At 41.7% G+C, this 26,291-nt stretch overlaps 1 protein-coding gene across 1 annotated transcript in view; it reads left to right on the top strand.

The window, feature by feature from the left end:
• LOC124602019 (serine-rich adhesin for platelets) overlaps window positions 1-26,291 on the top strand; it is a 157,268-nt gene that overhangs the window by 92,847 nt on the left and 38,130 nt on the right. Inside the window, exon 2 of the mRNA XM_047136290.1 lies at window positions 2,531-2,617. The gene's annotated coding sequence lies outside the window, so the exon portion shown is untranslated. The remainder of the gene's footprint in view (window positions 1-2,530; window positions 2,618-26,291) is intronic.

The raw sequence follows: 26,291 nt of genomic DNA, 5'->3' as shown, positions 1-26,291 counted from the left end.
TATTCAAAAATTCTGTTTAATTTGTACAAAGTTGTATGGTCGGTTACAACATTGCCGCGAAAGACAAGGCTCCCGGTACGAGTCCCGATCCGTTACACAATCTTGATCGGTGTCATCATTGGTAGAAGATGAACTGGAGTTAGTAAACATATTAAGGTACAAGGAAAGATTCCTTCCAAGAAAATGGCGCATGTCTGAAAACGAAATAATACCAGTCATTTAATGACAACAGTTCAATAACGAATGGAAGGAAGCAGCGGCTTGGGAATCACCTTAGCTCAGATGCGATCTTAAAATGGTTCTCTGTGCACGGCGCACATGTTGACGTTTCCATGGTTGGGCACTCGGCGGCAGGGGCCCCGTTTCCCGGGTTCGTGACGGCAACAGCGCGGCTCGGCGGGCGGCGCTCCGCGGCACGGAAGCGTCTGTACGTGTTTCCCAGCGGCTCGGCTTCGCGGCTCCCACTCGGAGTCTGGAGAGCTTCCTGCAATTGCCGCCCACCGCCGCTGCACGGCGCCGGGGACTGAACTACACTCCTGGACGTGACTGTCTGTCCGGATCCGCAGCGCGCACTCCACTGTACTCAGAAGTCTCTTTCGGAACATGTGTCCTACCAATCAAACGGAGTTCCACCTTGTGGATGACACTTGTCAACTAATTGGTTTTCCGGACTTCCAGAGTTTGCGTGGCACTCAGGGCTGCTGGGACAGTGCGGCGGTAGGCCTAGCTGTGTAAGAGGAGAGAAACAGTGGGTGCGGGCTCTGAAAGAAGTCCAAGAAAATTGTAACACTATTTAGCATCACGTGCAAAAACGGAGAAAGATCGACCAGTAATTCGTGTTGCATAAATTACACATCTCTTTCCTGTTTCCTCATCAGGCAGAGGCACTTGATGTACTGATGAGGATTTCCGGAACTCCTGAGTCGTTTATTCAGCGGAAAATGCAACCATGATTCATCACAAAAAAATGAATATTTCGGGATCAGGCTCTCAGTAATCTACAGACAGCAATGGCCAGTTGCAGTACTGACGGCAGCAACAGTATCGGTCGATGCAGTACCTATATTTTAAAGGACTTAGTTTGAGATTGCCTTCTGTAAGCAAATGCTACTGACACATGAAACTGAAGCGTCAATGGCGCAAAAACCGGTAAGCCACCTGCCATACTGTCGGAGCGTCAAGCGGTAAAGGCAGCAACAGAGTTTTTGATTCCCTCGCAAAACGCTGGCATCAACAAGTACAACTTACCCTCACAGCTTCCATTCGAATGTATTTCTCTATTCTGAATCTGTTCTTCAAAGGAGTACCCTCGAAATTAAGGCTTACCGTAACTGTACAGTACTTCTTTAGCGAACAGGTTGAGAAAGCGTTACTTGTGACAAGCAGAGACAGCGCTTGCTACTGTACACGAACAGTGAAATTTGCGGAAGTGCTAAAGTGTTTACAAGGACTATAAAGATACTAATGGATCATGTTATTGTTAGCTGCATTTTTTTCTGAAAAGGTTCATGGCACTGTATATGATATTGGTAGGCAAAGTACTACACTGAAACGATTCGCACTGGGGAATAAAAATTTGTGACGGGGACGGGGAATGTTAAGAGATGTTGTGAATGTCTGCAGTGTGGGGATAGTAAAAGAATAGGTGGTTTGCGTTGAGGCTTAATTGGCAGTGTGAGGAGTTTGTGGTAAAAAAAGCACGGTAACTTCAGATGAAGCAAATCGGTGGAGGTCGGGCTGAAGCGAGGAAAAAAGATAAAAAAGGAAAGGTAAAGGAAAAAGTCCTGATGAAGGGAAAGACATCGAGAGGTTGGTTAGATCCGCTAGGAAGGACAGATGTCAGCAGGGTTGCGTGGATATGAGTAAGATTTAAAGAGTGCGTAGGTGTGGGTTTGGGTTGTTATAGTTGTCGAAAGCATGACAGGACTGGAAATTATGGACGAAGCGTTGAAGTTATTGTTATCAGATTTTCAATGTGTTTGAGGAGGAAGGAGTATCTGATAAGCTGGGATAGTATTTCTGTTGGGAAGAGTGAATAGACGTAGAAAACGAAGCGAGTCCATAGTCTTCAAAGATTTGCAGGGAGTGATAGAACTTTTGGAAGGCAAACTTCTTGGGTTGATTTCCTAAGTCATATGCGTTATTTACGAGAGGAATTTGTGGCGGGCCGCATCAGACCAGTCATAAGACTCGTGACTTAAAAAATGTATTATTAATTTGCAACCAAAGAGTACAATAAAATTAGTACATACGAATTAGTTTCATCTAACTGGGATGAGGCTTCCGACCATCTAACCCATTACAGTTTGCTCATCTTATATTGGTAGCAGGATTAGCGCTTCGTGGTTGTCCAGCAGCGCGCTCAGCAGTACCTCATAGCTGTTAATTCATGTGGCTCCGGATGCAATGCTACCAGGGATACAAAAAAGTTATCATATCTGTACCATGAGATTCATAACGTGCTACGCATTAGGTGCTTATTTTGAGGCTAGTGAACCAATGATTTATTATGTTGTTTTTTTCTTTACAGACAAAATAGCAGCTAATGGTCACGAAACCGTCTTTCTAAGGATAGGAAACCTGCTCATCCCTCTAAGGTTGACACTGAGCATATAAGGTAAGCATAGCGCTGATCTCATTGTAAGTCACTGTAACAACCAAACATTCTATTTTAATCCACCTCTTCTTCATTTAATAATTCTTATTATGGATGAAGTAGGCTTTTTCAGCAATTATTGAATTCTGCATCTGTATATCAATGTCAATCATTTCTCTCAACTACTGATTCAACAATATAACAAGAAATATATATTAAATATAATGTTTCCTTATGGTATCCTCCAAATTACCTAACAAATTAGTCAAGTAACCTATCAGTCACTAAAGTATGGCAGTACTCTATTATCTATTTATTTTGGCAAATTATTTCTCCATAATTTTTCAAATAAACTGAAACCATTGCCGATACTTTCGAATTAGTTTCAGTTTTGTGCCTTCTTGCAGTGAACTCATTTAATATCTTCATTACCTGTTGTGCATGTTGATAAATGTCCATTAATCTAACACTTAATGTCAAATATTTCGTGACTTCAATATAGTGTTCGCCTATTTCTCCCTTAGCACCAACAGAAGAAAAACCAACATGCTGTAAATGTGTGTTGTTCTTACTTTAGCGGACAGTATAATTTATGCAGCACATTGAAAGAGTACTCGGAATCTCGACAAGAATTATCATGTGTTGTCACGCCTGAGGTGAGCTCAGCACAATAAAGTATAACTTTGCATTCAATATTCAGATACTCGATACACAGTTTAAAACGTTATAACGTCCCGTACTGAACCCAGGGGGTAACTTCCCACTAGTTTTCCGACTCAAGCACGCCTCCCTAGCCCTGGTTATTTACCGATAAGACTTGCCTCCTCATCATAGTTGTTCATTATTATGTATTCTCTACGTACGAGGCCTGTTCAGAAAGTAAGCTCCGATTGATTGCCAAATTGAAACCACAGTGAACATCAGAAATGTTTTACTTGTAACAATTAGCTACACCTTTCAGCTACTTCTCTACGTAGTCGCCGTTCTGACTTAGACTTTTGTCATAGCGTTGTACCAACTTTTCAATAGCCTCATCATAGAAGGCAGCCGCCAGTGCTTTCCGCCAATTCTCCACGCTGGCCTACACCTCGTTGTCTGTGTCAAAATGTTGTCTTCAAAGACAGCGGTTCATGTGACCAGAGATGAAACTCAGGGGGAGACAATTGCGGACTGTATTGTGGGTAATCTAACATTTCCATTTGAAAACGATGCAGGAGCATCTTCATTGCCCCTGCAGAATGCGGCTGAGAATTGTCGTGAAGACGAAACAGCACGACAGTTATGTAATGTTAGCTGCATAGCTTCAGGCGAAATTTCTCACCAGGCCCTCGTACTTGGCGGCAGACACTATTTTCTAGACATCTTTACGCACTCACTGCGAGCTCAGAAATGAGAAGAGCGACGTGATGCCAACTGGGGTTATACTAGAGACACTACCCAACACATCTGTGCAAAGCTTTATCGGATTTTCATAGTCGTTTCCATTTCGCGACCGATCGGAGCTTACTTTCTGAACGCCCCTCGTACTAAAAGAGTGGGAGTAATTAGCCTTAATGTTGAACTTGATCTGTGGTAAACGTGGGTACCGAAATTGAAGTACTTTGGCTCAGCAATTAATCATACTAAGCTTGAGAAATACCTTTAGAGGTACCACAACTACAGAAAAATATATATAAACGTTAAGTGCAACTAACGAGGTATGCACGTAATCATATTACCTTCGTCTCATTCTTCTTTTTTTACTGGACATTATTACGTATCTTCCTGTTGCCATCCCATCACTAATTCATTCCACGTCATTTCGATACAGAATGTGCAGATGATCTACGGAACACGGAATTAACTATCATCGGTATAGAACCAGTAATGATTTACGAAGTTGAACAGTAAACTAATAATCAGTCACCTACTTGGCAACATTAATGCGAAGTATCACGCATGTTTACTCTTAGTAATATTACGGTATTTTGACCTATTCTCCAAAACATGAAAGAAACGAACCCCGTATCACTGCGATTCTCTATTACATTTGTCTGCCTGTCTAACCGCAACGCTGGACGGCAGTACTTGGGGAGCATGTGGTCAACAAATGCCTTTCTCGACCGTTAGTGCCGATTTTTGAAAGGGAATCGCTACTTCTTCTCTCTTTTTCACAAGACTGCTTGGACATTGTTTCTCCCGTTCAACGTAAAAAAGTGTTTCGTGTTCTACAACGCCCTATGACAGTCAAATTTCCCAACCAGCCTCCATTGTGGGCAAGCACTTTGCAATATGTCATACGGGCAACGGTAGTTGTCTCTTGGTTTCGTAAATGTTTCAGTCCGACAACTAGTTTTACACCCTCGCAGAACATAAACGAACACAGTGGATTGTGGTCGCGTTCCCGTTCGCGCTTACGCTTACGGCCAGCGGTGGCTTACTCGCATGTGTCTGGCCACAGGTTCTCGAATAGGGCGACACACTGCCACGCCCCGCTCGTCACAATATATACGTGTAGGCACGCCTACCTCCGTAAATAATGAAGCGTCACGCTAATGGCACACGGCCCCACATTGAAGAGTCGTGTGAGCTAGTGCTGAAAGTTTACTCAAACCTTCAGTGTTGTCTGTAAACCGAAGAGAAAACTTTGGTTTTCTCCACCGCAGTAACCACAGTTCTGTTTACGAACTGCGAAAAATCTAAATAAATGGAAAGAAAAGAAAAAATTAAAATGAAGTATTAAAAATTCTAATAAATGTCTTTAATAGCTAAAGACACAGTTCGTAAATCTAAGCAGAACAAGAAACTAGTTCATGAGATGTACCAGCATTACCTAACCATTAGTGAACCAGGCAACAGTGGATCTAAAGCACTGAGGAAGACCAGGACTAGTAGATCTGGCAATAAAAGGTGACTGCAGCAATCACGCAGTACCGCAGAAAATGGCAAAACCGCTAATAAAACTGAAAATACTCTGTTGTATGTTCCTTGTGGATGGTGTCTTTAATTTTACAATGCTTCACATTTTGAAACTCAATAGATTTTTACGTAGTTCACTATTTCTTGAGCATTCTTCACCATGGATGCTGTTATTAACTATTTTTGTAAAGAAGTGCAATAATGAGCCACACCTTGCCGCCCTCCTCTCCTCTCCCCATTAGAAACAGGCGCAGCAATGGTGAACCAACAAAGTATGCTTGTGTGCCAAAGTTAAACGCACGTCACCGTTCGACGTCGTAGAAAAGATATGCATATGTTTTATTAATCTTCAGTGGACACGTGCAATCAAAACTGGAAAAAACATATTGAAAAACATAAATCTAAGTGAACTACTGCAGAAAAATACTGAGAGAAATCTAAGCGGCTAAACTATACAGATGGTGAATCAAAATTACGAAATATTCGAATCTCCTGGGAAGATGTATTTAAAGTCAACGAATTTCAGTCACATAGCTTCAAGTATCTTTTGTCTATATTCTCGCCGCCCCCCCCCCCCCCCCCCCCTCTCCTTATAACTCACTCTCTCTCTCTCTCTCTCTCTCTCTCTCTCTCTCTCTCTCTCTCTCTCTCTCTCACACACACACACACACACACACACACACAAACACACACACTTTCGCGATCTTCGGGCTATTTTTAAGGTGAGTGCCAGAAACAGCTGTTTCGGCCTCTGTTTTCCTTCACACGGTTTTCAGAAGGGTAGTATCTTTCATCTCTTATGTAATTGCTCCCAAGTCGCGTGACAAGAGAGCAGTATTCAGATTGTGTTGTCAAAAACATAAAATAACAAATGGCTATTAATTTCTTAGACTCATGAACTGCATGATGCCAGAACGAACAGACAAAAAGAAAGGATGTCTAAAAATCTGATTGAATCTGCATGCCTCAGATTCTACGCAATCATTCCATACCTCAGATTCTTCGTAATCATTCTTCCTTGGAAACGTAATTTTCATGAACATAAAAGCGTCCTAGGAAAGGTCTTTTTTAAATGTCGGATAAAATAGAACAATGAAAATAATTCATAATTTGTGTATGGAGACTGAGTGCTGGCGCATTGTTTGCTTTACGGTATTCACAGTTTTAAACTCAATAAATGATTAAATAATAGTCAAGTAGGAGCAATATACAGGATGTGATGGGTATAAATGCAGACACTTCTATTGGTGACTGAAGGCAGTGTAATGAACAGCATTACACTAGTATTTACGGTATTTGGACGCTACTAATTATAGCTATTATATGTATGTTTTTAAATTGGGTGGTACCTCTAAGTATAAGTGGCATGAGTAAGCCATTAATGCTTAGTTTAACCTCGCAGCATGTCAGTTGTTGAATTGTTAGTCTAGACAGGCACAGTCCACTTAGTTGTGGAGTTATGACCCTGCAGAAAATATCAGTTAGTACATTATGTGACATATCTGGGGGGAACACTGTTCGAGACTGAGAAAAAATAATCAACACACTGACGTGTGTACATATTAAGCTACCACACACCAAAAATCTTCACTTATACCCGTTACATCCTGTATAATCATGTGCTTGGGCTAGAACAGAACATAAAAAAGACATGGAAAACGGGTAATACATAATCCAGCCTGCACTAGCCTATAGAAGTATGAGCGGAAAATCGGTAGGGTCCGATACTCTATTAAGGCTGGTACATATTTCTTAGTTTACACCATCACCGAAAAAAATGCTTGTAAGTTTACATCGAAACATTACTGATCATAAGTAATTCGTTCAACAATTTATTACTTTTGAATAAATAGTAATTCGTTCAAAAATTTATTACTTTTGAACGCGAAATTAAGCATTTGTTGTCGCAGCGAGAGAAAATTGTTCATATTATTCATGAAAACAGAATTCATTTCCGAGAATTTCATGCTTGATGTTAAATGCATTACTATACGTTTAACAAACAAACGAAAAAATACGTACTACTATTTCTTGTTACCTACGAAGATCAGTATCGTCCTCTTGGACGGTTGTGGAAGAGCTCGTTTCGTCATCTTCTTAGGTTTCGTAGAAGGGTCAAATATTTTCATAATCATAGTAACAGAGTCTACTATGCGTCTGATATATGACGCTTTAACTTTACGGTTAAAGACATTGACGAAAATCTTATGCGAGTCCTACTGTCCTTTATAAAATATTTTAATAATTGTAATGTCAGTTATTACGGAGCTACCTTAGCAGATTACGTTAAATTTGGACAAAAGTTATTGCTCGCACTGATTAAGTTTTTAGATTTACAGGAGTTTCCACTCCTAAAAATAAATAAAATATAAATTTTAGCACGCGGCGCCCTTCATTTGCGGCACTGCAGTCGAGTAAAGCAAGGAAGAAAGAAAGGAATGCTTGGATTTAGAGTCCCGTCGTCGACGAGACGTAACACAAGCTCGGGTAAGGGAAGGACGGGGAAGGAAATGGGTTGTGCTCTTTCAGAAGAACCGTACCGACGTTCACCTTCAGCGATTTAGGAAATGACGGAAAACCTAAATCTGGGTGGCTGGTCGAGGATTTGAGCTGCTGTTTCGAGTGTCTTACCTCTGCACCAGTTCACAGATTTTTTGTTACGCAAAAAAGGAAATAAATTTTTGATCCAAATATTACGTTTTTCTAGAGACCTGTACAATAAACTTTTATGAAGCTTCAAGTACAGAAATATTACTCAACAAACCCGCCAGATTCTAAGAGAGATACGATAAAAAGTTGTAACGTCACTTTCTAAGAAGCAAAAGCCACGAGTATTCCCGAAGGACGTCACTAGCAACACAGATAGAGAGACATTGCAATGGCCAGACGCGAATCTTCGTTTCACGCAAACGGAGGTTGAAGCCGTCCTGGTGAGTTGCAGTGATAGATTAAAAATTCCGACCGTCCTTAGCTTCTACCATTTCCATCTTTCTTTTAATAACTCGTTTCACGGTTCATACGATCCGCAACACTTTCTTTGGAAATCGAGGTCTCACTGAAATGTGATTGATCCAATGCAAAGTAAATGATGAAACGTCCTTGTCTGCGTGATTTTATTTAATCAAAAGATAGAAAATTGCGTGATCAGTGAATCAGAGTCGACTCTGATAACTCATCTTATCATTCACGTCATGAAGTTGTTGCTGTCAGAGGACACATGAATACGTAGGGTCAAAACCTTCCATGGCCTCTCCTAAACCAGACTGATTTCGAAACTGAAGACAACAGACAGAACTGCGAAACAATGAATTACGCCTTTAAAAACCCATTTAGGCATAAGGATCTTTCTGCGTTTAACACCGTTTAACCATTACGCCACGCAGGTACAGAACTACACACCAATATCTCTAACTTCAGTTTCCTGCAGGATTTCATGCTCGAACACAATGTCATTGCTTTCTGGAACCAGTAATGGTTCCGTTTCAAAAAGGCTACCACACGATCTATTGACAACCGAGACATGAGCATATGAACAGCCTTCTACTGCTACAACTCAGTACATCACAGCGTAACGGATACTGGATGACCAACAGAAACTAAAATAACCTCGTGTGCGCCCAGTAAAGCGTAATAGGAACGCTAATATTCTCACTAAATACATACAATTTTCAGGCAGGGTCAGCAGCATTTTCACATTATTCGCTGAAGATGCTGTTGTGTACAGGAAAGGCAGTGACTATAAATTGGGGATAATTCTGGACTATCACTTAGAATGGACTGAACGCACAACAGCAGTCTGTAAGAAGACGTCAGTGTCACTTCACTCACTACAGAAATATACAAAAGTATTTCCTTTCGAGCTTCAAAAGAAGTTCGTAGAGCTACTAATACTCCCCGTACTTACTATGGAGCCGGCCGAAGTGGCCGTGCGGTTCAAGGCGCTGCAGTCTGGAACCGCAAGACCGCTACGGTCGCAGGTTCGAATCCTGCCTCGGGCATGGATGTTTGTGATGTCCTTAGGTTAGTTAGGTTTAACTAGTTCTAAGTTCTAGGGGACTAATGACCTCAGCAGTTGAGTCCCATAGTGCTCAGAGCCATTTGAACCATTTTGAACTTACTATGGAGATATCGTTCTCCATGGACTTTCAAACGAAAGCTCAGGCAGGCTGAAACTGGAAATAAATGCTTGTATACGATATATTTGTAACGTATGGTTCTTCGACCGTATCACACCAGCCTACGTACAATTTTCCTAACTACGCGCCGCGTAGAGACTATCACATTGTTTGCTCTTTCATCTTCTCAATCACTGCACTACTCCTCATTTGTGTTCGACTCTTGCATTACTATCTGAACGGAAAACCAGAAACACACGTTTTGAACAAAGTAAAATTCTCTCTACACCATCACATAAAACTGCCATGTTCTCTAAACCATTTTCTTTAGCGAGGACCCGACTTTGGAACAATTTTCCTCAAAACATCAGAGAAATCAAATTCCTTACAAACTTCAAAAGACAGCTAAAGATCCACCTTCTGTCACACTAGCCATCTCTCGCACATTCCATGCAGCGCACTATCGTCAGTCCATCTTCCCCGCAACATTTCCCGGTCCCTTATCGGTAGAGTTCTCTATGTATGTCCTGTTCTTTCCTAGCAGCCACTGTCACTGTAATTTCAGTCTTTTCCTCTTCCTTTACCCATTCCGCTCTGATGGTACTAAACATGGCCTAAAATGTGCTAAGCTAATCTATGTCATTCTAAATGCCCTTCATTATTATTACTGTTAATTATTGTTATATTATTGGGAATGTTTTGTAGTATCTTTGGTACGTGCTGTTCCTGGTCTGATGTAGGAGAGGACCTTAAGACCTTAATCTGGTCAATCTAAATAAGAAATACATAAATGTAAAAACAGAAACAACTCGGCGGTATCAGATTACCGAGAAATTTGTCAAGCTTGGAGCATCGTTTATAAATCCAGGGGTAACAATATTAAGTAATATGAAATGACATGCAGTTACCAAACCAGTAATAGGGAAACCGAGTGGAAGTTTAACATTATTTGGGAGGTGTGAAGAAAAGTGAAGAGCATCTGTTAATGAAATCGAGTACAAGACTCTTCCATGTCCTTATATTCCATGAACTGTTCAAAAATTTTCTGTTGGAACCGCGGCGGACGGCCATGACGTCTGCACGCTGGCGCTAGATGGCACAATGCGATGCTTGGGCCCCTTGCACTGTCACTTGTAAGATGGCTATGCTGATCGAAACTGAACTAAGAGACATACGCAAAGTGTCAGATTTTTGTAGGCATCTGTATGGCATCTCACTAACAGAAAACATACTCAGCTCGATGTGTGTGAGTTCGGTGCGAACAGTTCGGTGATGACAGACCAGAAGTACGTGATGAGCAAAACACTGTCTGCGAGTAACTCAGCTGTCAAGAGACGTAGTCGTATTGGATGCAACTCAACGCTCAGAAGGTCAGAAAATCGCTAAGACAGCATTACATCTCGCAGGCATCACATGGGGTTCCTGATGGAACGCTTTTCCTGAATCATTCCATTTACGGAGACGAAACATGGATGCATCATGTGGCATCAATGATCAGGCAAATATGGATGGTACGGCAACATGACTCTTACGCCCGATCAAAGAATCCAGAACAATTCAACCCCAGAACCCAACCACAGTGAATATCATATGGGGCGTCAAAGCTATGCTTCTTCTTCTTCTTCTTTTCCTTAGCAAGGGAATGGTACTGTCTGACGCCAACAACTGTGACAAAATGGGGCTTTGGCTGGGGATATTTCGCAGAAAAAGGTCCACAGCTTTCTTAACAGCGTCTTCTTACTGCACGGCAAATCGTGATTACCCTGAAGTAAGTTAAATGCTGTCGTGGTGAGAGGTAATGAACCATCCTCAATTCTACACCCACTTGAACCATCTCTTCGGATAGCTTCGGCGTATGGTAAGCGATCCACAAACGATACGGGGCTTCAGATCGTGGCTTAGCACAGTGTGATCCTGCGAAATCATCGATGCATTAATGTGCTGGAAACATAAATGTTATCATAATGTCCTAGCAAGTTATTACAATGTACCATCATAAAGGACGATGAAACGGACGGTTCAAACTCGCGTCCGGCCATCCTAATTTAGGTTTTCCGTAATTTCCCTAAATCTCTTCAGCCAAATGCCAGGATGGTTCCTCTGAAAGGGCACAGCCGACTTTCTTTCCATCCTTTCCTAATCCGATGGGACCGATGATCACGCTGTTTGGTCCCCTCCCCCAAATCAACCAATCCCGCCATTCACTTTAAGTTATTCAGGAAAATCGCGGAAAACCGAAACCTGGATGGCCGGTCGAGGAATTGAACTGCAATCCTGCCGAATAAGAGTTCAGTGTCACAGCACGGGGTCACCTCTCTCGGTGATCTACCTGAACGTGACTCATGGACCGACTCGTATCTGAACTCACTGTAGGTGAGGACTCACAGTCCTAATTTATCACATACGACGGCATCCTCAAAAGCACGCCTCTGAATTTTTTATTCTGTTCTCAATATCGGTTGAGGTATTACATATCATGCATATTGCTTCTTCAACTTCCCCATTTCGCCTTAATCAGTGTACCCCACGGTGTAACCAATGGTTCCTCAAGATCAACCCCTCCGAAACCCATGCAATAATTATAGGACGAGCCACACGCAAGTTCCGCGTCCATGACTTCTACGTTATCATTTATAACCGTCCCTTCCAGCTAATCAACACATTAAAATATCTTGGACTAACCATCGACCAGCAACTAACGTGGAAACCTAGCTTACTAACCATCCAACAACATGTCCACAATAGACTAAAACTACTCTATTCTCCACACCTGCACAAGCGTGATCCGACCAGTCCACTGCTGTGCAAATACACCAAGGATCTTCGCCCCACCGAAGTTCTGTAAGTCTCTCCAACTCCTCGAACGCCATGCATTCCGTCTCGCTTTCCACACCGTTTGCCTTTCCCCACCTGGATCCTCTATCATCTTATCAAATTTCCACCCCTCGTCAACCACACACAACACCTCCGCATCTACTATACTGTCCGTCGCAAACTAGATTCCAACTACCCCATTGTCTACCCGCAGATCACCAACCCTGGTATGCTGCTGCGCCTTCACAAACACATCCCTCCGTCCCTACACCTACAGACACTCCATATCCTATCCCACTTCAACAAACACCCTCTCAAACAACGAGATCCGCCTCGATATTTATTCCTCGTACCAACAAGTTTCTAAAAGCAAGATTCACCATTTTGACGCCGAAAAAAGAGAGCAGCAATGGAGTTCCGCCTCAAAGAACCACCAACGCCAAAAACGTTCAAGACCATGCCATCACCAAGCGAAGTCATGTCTACAGTGTTCTGGGTTGTTCAAGGTGGTGTGGTGAATTTGGAATTATTACCTAGAGGCACCACCGTAAAGTCTACAAGGTACTGCGTGACACTCACCGTCTGTCTGTCCCACTGACTGTTTTTCCCACCATCCACCTCAACTTCTACCTCTCATCTCCATAGTTTTCCTATCTAACAGACCTCTGTCTCTCTACCACACCTCTCAACCCTCCAGAAAACTTCTCACCCTAGTGCAGGTCCTTCAGATTTTAAGTGAAAGAGCAGTGCTTCGGCGTTTTTTATCAGAAGAATTTCACCTTCCTGCGATGTGTTTTAAAATACATATATTTCCGTTGTTTAACTATCCGTCTTTGATTTTTAATTTAAAAAAGAAAACAGCCCGAAATTTAATTTTGCATTTCTAACCGTAAATTTTTTTAATTCAGTTGGCTGAAGCGCGGAGAATTGTACCGCTAGCAGCCAACCCTCCCCCTTATGGAGCAAGGGGGATAAATAACAATAAAGAAAAAGAAATCCCCGTTTCGCCGCCGCAACTTGCAATCCTCTGCCGCTAGAGGCTCCGAACTGCAGCGTGTAACACGGTGGTGTGTAAGGTAACTATGCAGTGCTGAGAAACAGCGTGCCGTAAACAAGTTTCTAAAAGCAAAAAAAGAGAGCAGCAATGGAGTTCCGCCTCAAAGAACCACCAACGCCAAAAACGTTCAAGACCATGCCATCACCAAGCGAAGTCATGTCTACAGTGTTCTGGATTGTTCAAGGTGGTGTGGTGAATTTGGAATTATTACCTAGAGGCACCACCGTAAAGTCTACAAGATACTGCGAGACACTCAAAAGATTGAAAGCACGGATTCGAAGAGTTTGTCCGCACATGAAGCACTCTCCCGTTCAGCATGACAGTACCAGACCACACATGAGCGCTGCGACGTTTACAACAATCCAACACCTTTGATTCACTATCATCGATCATCCTCCGTACAGTCTCGACTTCGTTCCACCCGATTATCGTCTGTTTCCACAACTTAATGAACACCTTCGAGAACTTCACTTTGATACTGAAGAAGCGATACAAGCAGGGGTGATGTTGTGGCCCCGTCAACAAAGTCCAACATTGTACAGTGACGATATTAACAGATTGGTCTCTCGCTGGGAGAAATGTTCGTCACCTGAGTGACTATGCCGAGAAATAAATATGTAGACATGGAGAATAAAAATTTAGAATGTTAATAACGTTTGTCTTATTTAAAAAGCTTAAAGACTTTTCACATTAAAATTCAGTGTCACAACTTTTAACTAGTATAATCTAACTTCAGTTTATTTACGGAATTGCTATTGTACTTTGCTACTTATGTGACTAAAGCGCCCTTTTACACCAACTACTTAAATCATTTTGAAGTCCCACAACTCATTAAATGATCAATCATCATCAGTCAAGACAAACATCGTTTTTTCTACTGTAAATCAATTTTTTAATGTGAATGTATAACAAATTTTTATAATAACGCATACTATGTTGCCACAAAGAGGAAATTTCATTTCAAACACAACCACTAAGTGTCGTCTCCGACATATCCTTTCTCTTCGGAATGGTAGTCCAGCAAGGTATACGGGGAGATCCTGTTGAGTTGCTAAAATAGTACATGCGTACTGGCAAAATTGAAGCTGTGAACTCTGGTCGCGTTTCCCGCCCGAATAGTTACAAATAACATTGCCCGTGTAAGGTATAGGTTGGAGTCCTGGTCTGTCATGCAGTTTTGATCTATCCGGAAATTTCACTGCAGCATCATCTAACTTGCAGAACGAAAGATTCATTCTGAAAATTAATAATTTAAAACTAGTTTTCAATAAGGGTAGAAATGTATTAATGGAAGCAGATGTCTGCACAATTCGTTTAAACAGGAAGTTATTCACCTGTATTACCTGTTTTGTTAAAATATCATTATGCATAATGAATTAAGTGGCCATACACTGAGAAATACCAAAAATGTTCTGAATTCAAGAGAAAAAAATGAAAACACGTTTAGAGAGAGAGAGAGAGAGAGAGAGAGAGAGAACGAAGGATCTGGAAGTAGAAATAAATCACGTGACCTCGTGTGAATAGAGTGAGATGGAAACAAATAAGAGGTTATGTCGTGTCAGTAAAATTACATTTTCTTATTATCAATGCTAAGTGTACAATCCTAAGTTACTGCCGCTGTTATAGGCGATCCATTGTAATTTTAAGTAGTAGTAGTACGATACTGGCATCTGTCTGAGATCAAGTTGTGTGTATACGAGGATTTGTTCTTCATCTTTCGTATTATATTTTTCTAAATTCTTTTTTTATTTCATGGATCCAACTTATTTTTGACCTCTTATCCCATAAATATTTGACTGTCTTACATTCTATATATATGTCCATAAAATACGTCTTCTTTTTCTCATTACTGCTGACATGTTTTCTATATTTCGATAAATTTCATCGTTACCATGTAATTTCAACCTTCCATACTCTTTCATGGGGTTAATATTTTCCTAATGATTCACCTTTCCAGTATCCAAGACATCCGCTTGCATACAGACATTCTAGTTTCACTACTGTATTGCAATGCCTTATTTTTGCACTTCTAGACTGGTATTTTTAGTTCTAAAAGTCTTTGCTTTTATCTTATGGCCTTCCCATTTTCTGTATCCTTTCCTCTATATCAGCTTTTACCAAAACATTTTCTTGGACTACCTCCTAAGATATTTAAATGTTTTAATCTTTTCAATTTGTCCAATATCTGTTTTCAGAAATTACGGTGCATTTTTAATAATTGTAAAAAATTTTATTTTCTCTGCAGAAATTCTTTAACCGGTCCTATTGGCTGTATGCTTTAAAAGGTTAACTTGTGTTACTGCAGAAAGTATAGCAAAGTCATCTGCACATGCAGGGCAGTTTATTTCAATATTTTTGTTTCCTCTTCCCATCCTTATAGGTAAAATCTTATATTCATTCAGTTTTTCATTCCAAATTCTTACTGTTTTTATAGAACATCATTAAAAAGAATTGGGCAGTTCATCATCTTGCCGTATTTCGAATGACAAAGATATTTCTCCCAGAAATTTCACTTCAGATACTGTGTCTGTAACTCTTTCACGAATCAGATTTGCTAATGTAAACTTTACACCAAATTCTCGGATGATTTTATCTACAGTCTGTCTTTCAACGGAATCACAGGCCCTTTTGAGATCAACAAATATTACTAAAGTTTCTATTGAATTCAGTAATCTGTGTCGCATGGTTCACTTCTGATCAAACATTTCTTCAAAACATGACCTGCCTTTCCTAAAACCCTCTTAATATTCACCTAAATAACGTTAAATGCTGTTTCGTCTCTGTTACTAAGATTTTCGAAAATATTTAATATGTAACTGGTAGTAAATGAATTCTTCTGTAGTTTCCAACGTCTTGTTTATTGCCTTTCTCACATTATTATTATCAATACTATTACTATTTAGTGAAGAGGATCTAGTGGTTTGGCAGGAGTCCCCACCCTTTATTTTGATAAATAACTTTGTTCAATTTTTGTGAGACAACAATTAATGTATCTACTGCCTCTGGAATTCGGACGCCGGAACTGTGATTTTAATGAGTAGCTATATGGTACTTAGATAATTATTTGTCATTTTAACAACAGTGAAAGTGTAAATTATAATATGCAAATTTCGCATCTTAATTCTGTGTACTTTTTGCCTTCACTCGCTGAGACTAGAAAAGGGTCGCGGGAACGTCCGCAGTGTTCGTCCGCAAAACCTTTTTTTCTGCGTCCCGGCTCGCGGAGTGTTACAGGCACAGTGGGAAGCGTGCGAGAGGCGGGTTCAAGTTCTGCGGCGCCATGTAGTGGGCAACGTGCCAGCCAACTGAGCGACCGTGTGTAGTGAGACTAGATACTTCTGCGTACCGCACTGCCACGTGAGATATGGGCACGGGGCTACCTCTGTGCGTCCTTACACTTCCTGGAAAACAAGACTAATGTTATACTGTGCGCGTCGCTGCGGAGGTAATTATTTCACTAAGATATTGTTTTCATCCCTAGGATATCATGTTTAAACATTCATCTTTCCTGAATGAAACCTATAGCGTTTCCGTCTGTTTCCTGAAAGCTCTCAGAACGATTTATAGAAAAACAGTGATTATCATCAATTTTTTAAATTGTTGAACGGTATACGAAGGTCGTCACTTTAATAGTGGCAACTATTTATTTACAGCTCGTACAAAATAGATACGTCTTTCAAAGTTTTACTGACCTTCAAAGTAGTCACCAGCGTTGTGTGTAACCCCTTGCCAGCGATGTGGAAGTCGTAGGATACTCTTAGCAGTGCCAGTTGTGTTGACAATTCGAGCGGCGCCGTCTGTTGCCCGACGAATTTGTAGCAGTTCTGAAGCGAATGCCATGAAGTGTTTCCTTCAGTTTAGAAATCGAGTTGAACTCACGAGGGCTTATGTAAGGGGGAGTGCAGTAGGTGGTATAGCACTTAGCAGCCCCATCCGTCAAACAAATCAGTAACAGCTTGCACTGTACATGCTTGAGCACTGTCCTGCAAAATGATGGTCAGGTCCTGCAGAAAGTGTCATCACTTCTGTCTCTAAGCTGCTCGTAGGCTGTGTTCCAAAAATGAACAGCATAGAGACAGAAATGATGACACTTTCTGCAGGAGCTGATTAGGAAAAACGTATTGAGTGTAGAAGGATTCCAAGGTAGAAGAGTAAAGAAAATAGGTCTGATGTGGTCAGAGACAAGAAGAAAAAACATAGCGAACAGATGAAAGACAAGAAAAGAAAAAACAGCGAATAAGGAATTCAGATTGTATCGTGGTCCTAAGTTGGCGCATCCAAGAAGAAAAAAAAGTAAATAAAAAGAAATACATGCCACTAAGATGTGGAGCACAGTAGCTCATACTGGTGGCCCTTCATGAGACGTATTCATTTGAACAGATGTGCGCATAAATTCGTCATTCTAAATGTGTGGTGGAATAGTGAGGCAACTACAGTCATTTAGCAATTATACGACAGTATTTGAGTCTTGTAGTGTGAACTTTATGCCAACAGTTGGATTTATACAATAATGAGAAGATACAAAACGTTGAACGGTGGACAGAGGTACATATAACTTCAATATTCCGCCCATGACGGTAACAACGGCAGTGTTTTTAATATAATTTTTATTCTCTGAGTAGAACAGGCTGCTCGGATAATCGCCCACCATATAGTCAGGGGGTTTTCAGCGAGGCGGTAGTGGGGCACAGGGAATCGAAATTGAGAATATTGTGGAGGGGATTTCCAGTTCTAGTATTTGCCTTCAACAAAAGGAAACTTCCCTTAAATCTTGGTCAGAAGCAGGTGATGGGAACTATTAATTATGCGATAGTACATCGCACACACAAATTTATATCTTGGTGTATGCGGAAATGTATTTATCTGTGTATATAGAGTATACTCTATGATCCGCTCGACAAGTGCAGTACACCTACGTCGCTCCTTTTGCGAAAGGTTTCTTTTTCTCATCTTTCATTCCCAGTTCGTGAGAGCAGAACGGACTGTTGTAGGACTTGGTCCTTTGAGCCAAATATCCAAGCAGGTTGAGAGCAGGGCCGAGGGGATCGCAATCGGGAATGTTTAGGATGGGATGTACAATCCCGGCATTCGCTTGGTGACCAAGCCAAACCTCCCGATGACTTTGGTCGTAACTGAGGGCCAGGAACCATTTTAATTTATTTCTAGGTCAAAGATGTCCACTGTACCAGACGAATATTAAAACTTTGATATATACAGGTCGCACTAATATTTCTCCCTCGCAATATAACAGCGAAAAACACTTGAAAGCAGCTAGCAAAAGTAATGAGAAGGGAGCCACAAGAGGAGGAGGTTAAAGGCGATAGGGGAGGGGATCGCTGTTTGAAGAGCGATGCTGAAGATGTTACAGAATATGTTTGTTAATCTGCGCGCCACACCAGAAGACGGAAATAGTCAATATTTCTTACGCATACGTTAAATTAGGAACTATGTATCATGTCTGAAAGATAAATCTCAATAACTTCTCCCATTATTGCTTATAACTGGTAATAGAAATACGTTCGGTCTTTGAAACGTTTCTCTGGCAAGGCGTATTTGAAATGAATAGGCTATTTTTCATCAGAGAGCCCCATTTAAGGATACATTACGTGACTGTGACATGGGGAAACAATATTTCTGCTCAACGCGAGCATCTGTATACGCAACTAAAATAAAAGACAGAAAAGTCAGCAAACACGCGAGCGACTCATTTACAAGCGCTAAGTAGCACACACGCGATGTTATTGCCGATTATAACGCTTTACTAAAATGGAATTTCAAGTCCTATACGTCTCTTTCCAGGATAGAATATTCAGATCAAACGCTCCCTTTGTGCTGAGGCGCAGTACGTTAAAAAACGCGATCCTTCAGACGTGCGAGGTGTCCACGAAAGCTGTAACCGAGAATGACGTGGGCGGACAAATTATGAGGGCGCGAGGTCATTAGGAGAGGTAATGGGGTCTCGGCGAAACAATAGCGAATTATGAGGCGCACCACCCACGCAGAGCGGTCAGCCGCCGTGGCGCCGATAATAAAAGGCCGTCGGCATTCTCCGCGGACAGAGAGGCATCTCGATACCGGCTGCTGCCGACAGCAGCTCGTCGGAGATTTTCCACGGTCGGCACCTGGCATGAATGCTGCGGACTGTCCATTGCACCGTTCCGCAGTAGACCCACGGTGATAGTTATCAGACATTTGGTTCTCTCGCTAGGGGAACACGCTATTGTTACTGAAGTTCCGTAAATCGTAAGCTGTATTCGTGCCATCTCTGCTGGTCATCGGATGGAATGGTTTTCTCCTGAAGAACCTTCAATTTTTTTTGCCGACGCGTATTATACGGTGAGTCTTCTACGAAACAGTTCCATGGCATGACCACAAGCCTTTCCGCAGCGTCAGCAAATGCGTTCGTTACTGCCAACGCAGTGGCTATTCTCCGCACGGTGTCAACATAGCTAGGAACAGGAAAATTTCGCGATAACGCAAAATATAACGTGAAATCGGCCATTTTTAACGACATAACTCGAATTCTATGGTTTTTACGAAATGACACATAATTTGGCACCTTCTTCATGTGAAAAAATGTATATTTGAGGGCAGCAGTTTACAAAATGATTGTGATGTAGATTTATTCTTCAACATTGAGTTCGCCTATAACCATAAAATGGCAATTCCTTTCCCGTGTAATCAACTTACGCCCTAGATGTGACAACAAACGAAAGTAGCTTCTTCCAAGGAACACCATTCTGGTAACAGTTTTATTCGCCCAAGTCACATTTTCGGAATCTAATGGAAAACAAATCGTGCAAAAATGACGCGTTCTTGAGATATCTTTAATACGGATCCTAAATTAAACTACATACTTTCGTAGTTCTCAAATACAAATGCGAAAACCACCAAATATGGCGCTTCAGCATTGCAAGCACGTAATTATTTCCGCACAAATCTCCTTAGAACGAAGATTCAATACCATAGGGCCTCCTTGGTTTGCTTCTAACAATTAATAAAAAAAAAAAAATGGTTCAAATGGCTCTGAGCACTATGGGACTTAACATCTTAGGTCATCAGTCCCCTAACCTCAGGACATCACACACATCCATGCCCGAGGCAGGATTCGAACCTGCGACCGTTGCAGTCCCGCGGTTCCGGACTACAGCGCCTAGAACCGCACGGCCACCGCGGCCGGCTAAATTAATCACACAACACGATAAGTCACTTAAAGAAAAAGAGCTGATAGATACTACATATTTTCATATCCAACGTAACACCGGAAAACAATGAATAAGACAAAAATAAAGATCATACAGTACTTGAAAAATAAACCGAAACTTACTATAAAATAAAACGACTTTTTTCTTCTTCCTAGCTACAGCTTGTGTCTTCTTCGATGAAAGTGCGCAGACAGACATATTAACCAATCCTCATTATCGTTCTAAACTGCTTACAACTTGGTTTCCCTTCTGTAGAGTTCCTAAGTTAAGAATTAAACTCTGTTGATCTGATAGCTACAGCGCAGGGTACTAGTTTCCCTTTGTACTGCTATTGTTGTTATCACTTCGCGCCTGACTCCCTGCACCGAGGGAAACTGTCGTCATCTTAATTTACGTAGCAAGACGAAGGGAAGTGGTATGGTATAGTTCGTTATCGACAGGCTGGACCCAGGGTACTACATTTTAATTCCCGATCATCTTTGCAGTGCTCCGTAGTACTAAGGGCAGTTGATAAAATATCGATATTTTTTCCAAAAAATATCTAAGAATATCGGCGATATTCTTTTCAGTGATATCTCAATATAGAAATGGCAATATCGAGTGCTGATATTTTTATTTTATTTATTTTTTTTCGCAATTTTCGATATATTTGAAGTTCTTCTTTTGAAACTGTAGTAGAACGTAATTTTACTTTCACTGTGTGAAGGAATCTTACTACTTTTTGAGCTTTCATCACGTCCAGTATTTTTCTTTGACTGTGTTATGAAAGTATAGGGGGCATAAAGAAATAGTCCGATTGCACGGGAGGGGGGAGGGGGGGAAGGTGGGTGGCGGTGTGAAAGGAAGAGCAAGACATTTGATGTGAAGAAACAGCACATCAGTTGCGTTAAAAACAATTTTTAACGCAACTAGTGAGCTATTTCTTCACATGGACGTTCTTTAAAATCAGTTGCTGAAACTGACGAACAAAAATCTAAATGACAAGATTGGTCTTTGCGGTGGGCGGATACGTGTGAGGGGGAATCCTGACGTAATCGGCGATCGGTGCTACCAACAGAAACTGCAACGTTTAACTTCACGACGCAATTTGGCAGTGCAACTGCTAGGCCACTGGCGTTTGCAGGAAAAAACAGGGAAGTCGACATGAAGCGTTCCAGAAAAATCCGATATGTGACGAAACATAATGACGGACCATCGGACACCTTTTTATTGTTTCACTTAGCTGCAGTTACCATTGTTAGCAAAGTTGTTATACCCAAGCGTGAAGATGCATCATTTTCCTTTCAGTTTTTGTTCTAAAGAGAATAAGCACGTTACTAGCTTGTTATGTACAGAATATATAGTGATAAATCAATACTTAAATATACAGCTCGAAAACTAGCAGCATACTTATAATGCGCAGCCAATATGTTTTTGGCCGGCACGTCGATATTTCTTCCATCTATATATCGATAACTTTTTAGATTAATCGAAGGCTGACAAAACATCCATTTTTTAAATATCGATATATCGGATTCCAGATATTTTAAAAAATATCAACAGTCCTAGTAGTAATAAATGGAAATCGGTCCATCATTTAAATTTCGCTACTGGCTAGTGCTACTTGTACAGCACTTTCCCAGATCTGATTGTCAGCGCCAGCAATCAGTATCCCGCCGTCATAGGAATGTGGAGTACCACTCCTGGAAGAAAGAATATTGTGAAGACATGGCTTAGCCACAGCCTGGGGGATGTTTCCAGAATGAGATTTTCACTCTGCAGCAGAGTGTGCGCTGGCACCAAACTTACTGGCAGAGACGAGGTACTGGTAGAATTGAAGCTGTGAGGACGGGTCGCGAGTCGTGCGTGGGTAGCTCAGATGGTAGAGCACTTGCCCGCGAAAGGCAAATGTCCCGAGTTCGAGTCGCGGTCCGGCACACAGTTTTAATCCGCCAGGAAGTTTCAGGTAATGATTCCTTTCGAAAGGAAAGAAGGATTTTCTTTCCCACTTCTGTCCAGTCCGAGCTTGTTCTCCGTCTTTAATGTACTCGTCACCAAGAGGAGTATGAAATCTAATATTCCTTCCTGTCTTCGAGGTGCCACATATTTAGCATGGACGGCATGTAGCATTCGCGAACCCAGTTCAGCAGTGGTTCCTATAGATGTACTCTCCCAATTTATGAAAAAAGGTGGAAACTTATCTCTACTGACGTTTATTTGTTTATTTCTGTCTTATTTATCTCTTCAACTTTTTTTGTAGGTGGGAAATTAATTGCCATAAACGTAAAACAATGAAGCGAATGAATACAAAATTAAGCAATCAACGTGGAACTGGAAGCTTGCACTTCGTAGGGATGGAAGCTATCACTCACCATTTTATTTTACCTTATTATTTGTATACAGCAGTTTTTTAGATACCTCTTAACATGATTATTAGTTAGTAAAGTAATTTACAGACCCACATAAATTGTGCTGGTGGCTAGAAAACATTTTAGAAACTTCTGAACGCAATTAGTTCTTTAAAAGTTCAGCAGTAATTTCCATGTAATACGAAACTGTATCGGACTGGAACTCTTACTGATAAGAGTCCGCTAAACTTTTGGATTCCCATTCCGGGAAGGTGCACAATTGCAGTATGTCAGGAAAACTTAAATGAAAAAAGAGCGAATACTTCACTGCAGAGTGAAAAATTCATTCTGGAAACAGCCACTAGATAGTGGCTCAGCTATTTCTTCGAAAAAATCTTTCTTCCAAGAGTGGTACTCCACTAACGTGTGGAAAGTAGGTGAGAGGAACTGGCTAAACTAAAGTTATGAGGCGGATCATGAGTCGTGCTTGGATACTTATACTTCAGTCGATAAGAGCATCGCCCACGAAATCATAACGCTCTAGTTTAATTGGTAATTGTGGTAAGCTCTTATGGGACCAAACTGCAGAGGTCATCGGTCCCTAAGCCTACACGCTACTTAATCTAACTTAAACTAACTTAAGCTAAGGACAACACACACACCCATGCCCGAAGGAGGACTCGAACATCAGACGGGGGTAGCCGCACGGACCGTGACAAGGCGTCTTGGACCGCGGGGCTACCCCGCGCGGCACGCTCTGGTTTCGAGACCCGGTGGGGCACACTGTTTTGACCTGTTACGAAGAATCGAAACAGCGCACACCACTCTGCAGAGTGAACTATTCATGCTACATGAAATTTCTCGTTTCTTTGCAGTAGTGTCTGTAAAAAGCAAAGTTCCGCGTCCTGCCCATATGGGCCAATTGAGAGAGTCAGCCCGACCAACCGCCGTATCATCCTGTGCCAGTGGAGTCATTTTGACGCAGTATGAAGGGGTATTGGCACAGCACAACGCTCTCCCGGTGGTTGTTGGCTGCTTTAACCTTGGAGGCTGTTTCTCAGTCAATTAGCTCCTCAAACGGGGCCTCATGAGGCTGAGTGCGCCCTGGCCCAGTCCTCCGACAAAGGAAAAATGCCTCACGGTACTGGCTATCGAACACAGGTCCCCTGCATAGCAGCCAAAGACGTTTACCACTGAGCTACGGTTGCGGACTATAGTAGTCGGTATGTATGTGACAGCATGCCTTACCAACATGTTCCAAAACGCTGCGTGTAAAAAAGGGTTTCTTCGGGGGCTCATACCTCAGCTTCTATTGGTGACAGAATGGTAGGATTAAGTTTTCTGGATAGCCCTTGGACTAGGGACCATTTTCATACTCAACGGAAGGATCGTCTTATGTAACTGTTCCCAAACGCTATGCCAAAGTTTGAATAGTATAAGCTTCCTGCAGTCTACGCAAAAGGAGAAAATCGGTTGGTTCTTTACCATTAGATGTGTTCTACGGTGCTCCTTACGGGGCGTATGAAGGCATTATTTAGTTCACGATCAGTTCCTATGAAACCAGGAAAAAGCGTTTTTTACCATTTTTTCGCAGTGAGCAGCTAATGTCTAAATAACTAACCGCAACAATTGCTCAAATTTTAAATGTTTGCTCTCTAGGCAATCATCTAAAAGCGTCATCTTTCCATTTTCAAAAATTTTTATCCGTTACCAAGAAACATCCCAAAAACATGGCTTTTGGATACCAAAGCCGAGCCGCGGATTCCAAGATGGCTACTCACAGCAGATGCCTAAAATTTATTGCGATATTATTCCTAAGATACCGATATCGAACAATCCTGAAAATTTTCTTGGTGGCTTTATTCGTTTACGAGATACAGAGGTTCGAAGTTACTCTACTCGTACACGTAAAATACTGTGAGGCGCAAACGTAGTTTGTGAAGCGATGTAGCATGGAGAAATGTGTTCTAATGTGTCTCAGTTATTATCAGAAGAGTTCTGGAAACCCCAAGTTGTAGTACTGAAGCACATGCAAAATTTTTGTGCACGTAAAATCCGGTTTGATGCGTAAAATTTGTTTAGCGTTATTTCAGTTTCACATAAATAAACTAGCAAAATTTTACTGACCCATGAAGTTCTTTTCATATGGGAGACATGCCCTGCTTTAGAATCGAAAAGGAGGGAACCAGCGGAAAAATGCTCCACCGGAGCACAAAAAGGGCGAATATGCTCCTCTTTAAAAGACAAAGTGGGATACCAGCTGCCTCATTCTACCTTTCAATACCTTGAAAAATTTTGGCTTGCGAATATATTCGCCCTTTTTTATGTTGAGAAAGAAGGAGACATTGGTAGTGGGAAAGAGACGGAAAAGTAGTAAATACTGGAAGACTGAACACAACTTTTGTGATATAGAAAAAGCGAAGGAGACAATGGCAGTGTGAGAGTACGAGAGGAACACAGTGCCGGTGGAACATGGCTGTCAGTGACAGAACAGTGCTAGGAAAAGAGTGAAGAGGACAGTGCTAATGGGAGACGAATAAAGGCTCTGAGCACTATGGGACTTAACATCTGAGGTCATCAGTCCCCTAGAACTTAGAACTACTTCAACCTAACTAACCTAAGGACATCACACACATCCATGCCCGAGGCAGGATTCGAACCTGCGACCGTAGCAGTCGTGTGGTCCTGGACTGAAGCGCCTAGAACCGCTCGACCACATCGGCCGGCAGACGAATAAAGAGAAGGAAGAAGTGGAAGTGAGTGAGAGAGTGAGTACAGTGAGAGGCAGAGTTGGTGACAATGACAACGAGGAAGCGATAGTGACAGTGAAAAGGAGACAGCAGGGAGGGAAAGTAATGGATGAGGTAGTTGCAGTAAGAGAAAGCAAGGGGGAGACAGTGACTGTGAGACAATAGTAGTCAGATAATAACAGTAAGTTGGATGAATGAGTGAGTGACAATGGGCAAGTGGAAACAGATGGTTATGAGAGTCTTACAGCGATGGACTAGTGGATGTGAGCGCGTTACAATTAGCGGAGCTTGTAGGAGTTAGAGGGGAGCTGAATGTTACAGAGGGCGCGAATATGTTCGCATGCCAAAATTTTTGGGAAAATTTTGAAAGTGCTGAGGAATGTAGAACGAGGCAGCTGGTACGCCACTTTTCAGCCTGTGACTTTTAAACAGGAGCAAATTCGCCCTTTTTGTGGTCCGATAGGATCATTTTTCCACTGGTGTTGGTGTGACAGCCTATCAGAATCCTAAATGGCTCTCCAGATAATCG

The sequence above is a fragment of the Schistocerca americana genome, chromosome 1, assembly GCF_021461395.2.
Source record: "Schistocerca americana isolate TAMUIC-IGC-003095 chromosome 1, iqSchAmer2.1, whole genome shotgun sequence".
NCBI classification, from domain to species: domain Eukaryota; kingdom Metazoa; phylum Arthropoda; class Insecta; order Orthoptera; family Acrididae; genus Schistocerca; species Schistocerca americana.
The sequence above is the reverse complement of the archived record's forward strand: the minus strand, read 5'-3'. Positions and strand labels throughout refer to the sequence as shown.